Consider the following 6,273-nt stretch of genomic DNA (forward strand, 5'->3'; position numbering starts at 1 on the left):
ATTCTTCTGGTTAAGGAGTTAACTGCCTTTTTACTTTATTTATTTATTTAAATTATAAAATCAGAGTGAGCCCCCCCCCCCCCAATGCATTCCACATGTTGAAGTTATGTACATCTGTGAATAACAGGGCATGGAACATTTTGAGAGTCAAGATTCTGGGAGAAGTGGCCCAGTGAATTGAGTGTTTGATGCCGTGTGAGTATGTGAACTCACATTCCCAGAACCCACGTGAAGCCGACAGTAGTGCAAGCATGCTACATGGCGGCGGGAGAATTCTCCCTCACCCAGGAAACAGGTGGGAGGCGCGGGCCAACACTAGAAGTTGTCCTCGCTCACACATGCACGCCTCAAAAAATGTCTGGCTTCCCTCTCAGTTGTTATGAGACATGGTTTCACTTTCACCTCCTCCTTACAAGTGATTTTTTTTTTTTTTTTTTTCCCAGAGAGGGAGAGGAATTTGAGCCAAGGGATGTTACAGTGACCTTATGCAGTCTGGGTCCTAGAAGCCCCCAGAGAGAAGCTACTGCCCCTCCTTCATAGCCAACAACTAAGGTTACAAATGAACCAGTGTCTCCTCCCTCATAGTCCGCAGCCAAGGGCACTAGTTGAATGAATGTTTCTGTCCTCAGGGCCTGAAAGTGTGTGTGTGGGGGTATCCAACCAGAAGTCCACTTCCATTCTCTGGACAGAAGCGGGGCATCCAATCTACTACTAACTAAGAATGCATGGATAGGTGAGACGCTGCAGAGGCGAGATAGGCTGGGGAAAGGGCTATGAGCCTAGATAAAAACCTTGGTCAGTCAAGAGATCACTGGTCTTCCTGCTAAGGGGCCCCTCCCTATCTGAAGGGTGGGATGTTTCATTTAGTTTTGCGTTTGCCTGAATAAAAACTGCTTGCTTTACTATATCACCTGAACTCTGATTCTTCATTGTGTGGAGAGAAAGAAACCGTGAACTCTTAAGCCAAGGCACAATCTCCCCTTGAAACAACATGGTGACCAGTAAGGGGAATCCAAACACCATCTACTCAAGGTTTGTATAACTGAGCAGAAAAGATAAGAATGACCAGTGGCTTCTTGGAAGCTTTCTTTGAGTGGGGAGGGACCCCCAACCACAAAAAGCACGGTTGAACTCCCAGGTGGTTTAATTCTCTCCTTTTCAGGGTAATAGTAGGGGTGGGCTTCCGGGTCCTAGTCAGTGTCTTAAGGGATGGCGGACTTCACAGCCATAAGGCAGTCTTCCTGGGAAGGATCCTGATGTGGGGATTATAACATCCTGCCCAAAGCCAAGAGGTGCCTTCTAGGGGATTCTAGAGGAAACCCTAAGTGAGACACAAGTGGGTGTCCCTTCTGTCCCCTGCAGAAATGGCCAGTGTTCTTTAGACACCTGTGGAGACACACACTCTCCCAAGAAGCTGATTAAAAAAATTGTTTATTTATGAGCGACAGACAGAGGGGAAAGAGGGAGGGGGCAGGGAGGGAGGGAGGGAGAGAGGGAGAGAGAATGTGCGCATCAGGGCCTCCAGCCGCTGCAAATGAACTCCAGATGCATGCGCCCCCTTGTGCATCTGGTTTAAGTAGATACTGGGGAATGGAGCCTTGAACCAGCATCCTTAGGCTTCACAGGCAAGCGCTTAACCACTAAGCCAGCTCTTCAATCTGAGAGGCTGATTTTAATCTTAGCTCCATTGCATCCACCTCCTTTTCCTTGCTCCTTTTGTTTCAGCAGACACTGGGTAGGAGCCCCTTCCTCTTGACCTTGAGGACTTCAGCTCCTTTCTCTTCCATTTGGGGCATCGTGTCCCTTCTTTACCTCTTTCTATTAAATAACTAGCAGTAACATCTAATAACTTCTGCTAGAAAACCTACAGAGTGTTCCCCTTATCGTGAGGTTACTGTTCACATGCTAGCCAGCCACCTTTTGAGACTACCGCATGAATTCTTTTGGAGACCTAGCTTCCCATGGACAGGAGGGCTGGGCTATAATAATGTCTTAGTTGTCTTTAAACCAAACAGTTTGGGTCAGTTTCCGACAGAGCCAGGTAGAAAGAAAAGAATGTGTCCTCTTAAACACCCTCCCTGTACTATTAAAGGTGATTAAATCTTTTAGAGATGAGATGTGAGCAGAGATAGTGTTCTTGAGGAATGGAGGCTCTCAATGTATTTGGTATACAAAAAATTATCAAGGCTGTGGATCTCAGGGATGCACAGGTGACCTCAGGGATGTAGCCAATAGAAAGCAAGGTTAAGATGGGAAAAAGCAATGAAAAGCAGAGATGCCAGGCCATGTGTAAGTGCAGACATAACACTACTTGGGTCCTGTTCTTCCCCTGAGAGTGGCTGGAGCCACCCCTGTGACCTATGTTGGGGTAATGGTTGAAAAGGGTGACTCATCCTAGAATCTTCTTTTCCTCCCCTACCGATGAGCTCATCAGCATCTAAGATCCTCAGGAAGTCTCCATTCAACTGTTTTCTGACAAATTAGGACAAACTAGATCTCCAAACGGTTAAGTGAAAGTCCCAAATTTTCTTTTGTAATGAGGCCTGGCTTCAGTTTCCCTTGTGGGATGAAGTGCCTTGGCCCCTCAAGAGAGTCTAAATTACAATAGCATCCTCCAGCTAGATCTGTTCTATAAAAAAGAAGGGAAATAGAAATTTCCTTTGTACAACTCTTTCTCAGGGGCCACTTTGAGCTAGCTTGAAAATGTAGTGCATACCTAGCTGCCTTCGCCCCTAAGCAAAAGAGCCTGGGTGTGATGAGAAAGGTGAAATTATGATTTTTGTTAATTATCATTTTTTTTTTTAGGGTGCGTCTCACTCTAGCCCAGGCTGACCTGGACTTCACTATGTAGTCTCAGGGTGGCCTCGAATTTATGACAGTCCTCCTACCTCTGCCTCCCAGGTGCTGGGATTAAAGGTGTGTGCCACCATGCCCAGCAAAACTGCATTTTTTTTTTTTTTTTTAAAGCTGGTGACAATGAGAGGTGAAGGATAGGCAGCCACAAATGCTCAAGGGAGTTTTAAGACAGCTGCCCTTGTTTCTCAACACTGCCCCAGACCTCATCTTGGGTCAATATTTAGCACACCAGCACAAATTGCCTTCCTCTAAGATTTTATTATATGGGGGGGAAAAAAAAACTCCTTACAATGGACAGTGATTACAGACAGAAAATTATTTCCTTTCTTTCCTTGGCACTGAAACTGCTTTTGGCTGCAGTGCTGAACTGCCTATAAATAATGGAGATGGGTACATGACTTCAATTTATGTATGGGCAGGGCTTGGTTTTTGCCCTGGCCTGCCAACGAAAAAACAGATTATTCAGGAAGGAGGCACTAGATCACTCCTACCTTCACCTGTGTTTGCTTGGGCACACTCACACAGGCACCTAGTGTAACACACCCTTAAGATAGGGCTTGCCAGTGTTAATACCTGCTAGTCTTTTTTTTTTTTCTTTTAGATTTTATTTTCATTTATTTATTTGAGAGAGAGGGGGGGGGGGAGGGAGGGAGAGAATGGGCGCACCAGGGCCTCTAGCCACTGCAAATGAACTCCAGATGCATGTGCCACTATGTGCATCTGGCTTACATGGGATCTGGAGAATCAAACCTGGGTCCTTACGCTTTGCAGGCATATTCCTTAACTGCTAAGCTATCTCTCCAGCCCAATACCTGCTAGTTTTTAAGATGTGAATTCTCTATGCTGACCTAAGTACAAACCCTAGATTATAGGATGAAATTTCTGAGACTCACAATGCTCTAAAACTTAATGTTCTAATCTGCTTTACATGAGTTTTAAACTATGTTTCTGAGGGCTGGAGAGATGGCTTAGCAGTTAAGGTGCTTACCTGTGAAGCCTAAGGACCCAGGTTCAATTCCCCAGTGTCCACATAAGCCAGATGAACAAGGTAGTGCATGTGTTTGGAGTTCGTTTGCAGTGGCTAGAGGCCCTGGTGTGCCCATTCTCTTTCTCTCTGAAAAATAAAATAAAATAAATATATTTCTGAGAATTTACAGAAAACAATATCTCAAAAATCAACAGGTTAATAAGAGGAAAAGATAATGACATCAAAATGAAAGAGAGACTAGTTGAGGGGGGAGGGGATATGATGGAAGGTGGATTTGTGAAGGAGAAAGTGGGGGAGGGGAGGGAATTATCATGGTTTATTGTCTATAATTATGGAAGTTGTCCATAAAAAAGATTTTGCTGGGCGTGGTGGCGCATGTCTTTAATCCCAGCACTTGGGAGGCAGAGGAAGGAGGATTGCTGTGAATTCGAGAGACCTACCTTGAAAAACCAAAAAAAAAAAAAAAAAAAAAAAAAGATTTTTGTATGCTAAATTGTCTGAAGAATCAATGAGATTTTATTTATTTGAGAGTAGGGGGGGGGAGAGAAAGAGAGAATGGGCACACCAGGGCCTTCAGCTGCTGCATATGAACTCCAGATGCATGTGCCATTTTCTGTATCTGGCTTACATGGGTCTTGGGGAATCAAACCTGAGTCCTTTGGCTTTGCAGGCAAGAACCTTAACTACTAAGCCATCTTTCCAGCCGCAATGAGAGTTTTTAATGACAAATTATTTTTAAAATGGTTCTAATAGAAAGAAAGTTAAAAAAGATGTCCCCCCAGATAAGAAAGTTTTTGTTTGTTGATTGTTTTATGTAAATGTATACTAAGATAAAATGGTTAAATGGTAAATTAGAAAGGAAATTTTAAATCCTGAATGCTGAGTTGTTTATCAAATGGGGATGTTTCATTAAGAAGGATTTTTCTAGAGTGGTTACAAGATTGTAAGGTGAAAATGTGTGTAGAAGGTCTGAGTAAGTTTGAATAGGTTTAGAGACATATATAGATATGATATACAAGAAGGAATGAACTTAAACAATGACACTGCCTTAAAGAAAAAATATAAATCCAAAAATGTAAAGGTCAAAACAGTCTAGATTGAATCTCTCTTTTTTATTTTAGTTTTTTTGAGGTAGGGTCTTATTCTAGCCCAGGCACCTCTCCCAGGAATTCCACCTTGGCTGAACTCTCATAACAGCTGGGATTTGCCTGCCATTTATGAAGGGCAAAGCCCATGCAATTCATCTGGGATTTATTTTCACCACTTAGGGCCTTGAATATCCATTAGGCCATATATACACATATTTTTTTTTTTGAGGTAGGGTCTCACTCTAGCCCAGGCTGACCTGGAATTTACTATGCAGTCTCAGGCTGGCCTCAAACTCATGGCGATCCTCCTGCCTCTGCCTCTTAAGTGCTGGGATTAAAGGCATGTGCCAGTTCATCCCACATATTTTTATCTTTACCTAATTTTTATAGCAACTACTTTCAATTTTTCCCTGTTTGATGTGAGAGGATGAAATCTACATCTTCCAGTGCAGAATTCAGCTAATCTCTGCTTATTTAAAGTTAATTAAATTCTTCACCTCTTTTATATTTCATTTTCTCATCTACCTAATAGACAGATTAGTGGCATAAAATTGGGATCAGCCTTTAGTAAAATTTTGTAGGTCACATGCACATTTTGAAAAGTGATAAATAGTGCCAAATGACTGTTTGGTTTCCTAATGCACACTGCCATCTACAGTGAGGCAGAGATGACGAGCAGGCCGACTCGAAGTCCTCATGCAGGACAGTGTCATTTTAGGCAGTGGGCTTTACACACCCAAGTTACTGAGTTGCTTTGAAAATATCACTTTTCATCTAGTCCCATTTTCTCTACCAATCACATAGTGATTTAAATTGGATGTGGGCCAGAGATTTAGGGAACTCATAGAATCTAGAGTATTAGATTTATAAAAATGAGACTTACATTGCAATATGACTTGTAGTCTTTATTTTTTATGTGAACAACTTTTTCTACATATGTATGTGTGTTTGCACATGCCTCTGTGTGTGGGTGCACATGTATGTGCAGATGTGCAAAGATGTGTAAAGGCCACAGGTTAATGTCAGGGGTCCTTAGTTGTTACAATCTTTTTTAAAAATTTATTTAAGAATATTTGTATTTATTTTCAAGGAGAGAGAGAGATCAAAGAGAGACAGACAGACATAATGGATGCATTGCAAATGGACTCCAGATGCATATGCCACTTTGTGCATCTGAGTTTATGTGGGTACTGTGGAATCGAACTTGGGTCATTAGGCTTTGCAGGCAAGCATCTCAACTGCTGAGCCATCTCTCCAGCCCCCCCTTTTTTGAGGTAAAGTCTCTTACTGAACATAAAGCTTACTAATTCAGTAGACTAGTTAGCCAGTGAACCCTGGGAC

The sequence above is a fragment of the Jaculus jaculus genome, chromosome 4 (genome assembly GCF_020740685.1).
Source record: "Jaculus jaculus isolate mJacJac1 chromosome 4, mJacJac1.mat.Y.cur, whole genome shotgun sequence".
Classification (NCBI taxonomy): Eukaryota; Metazoa; Chordata; class Mammalia; order Rodentia; family Dipodidae; genus Jaculus; species Jaculus jaculus.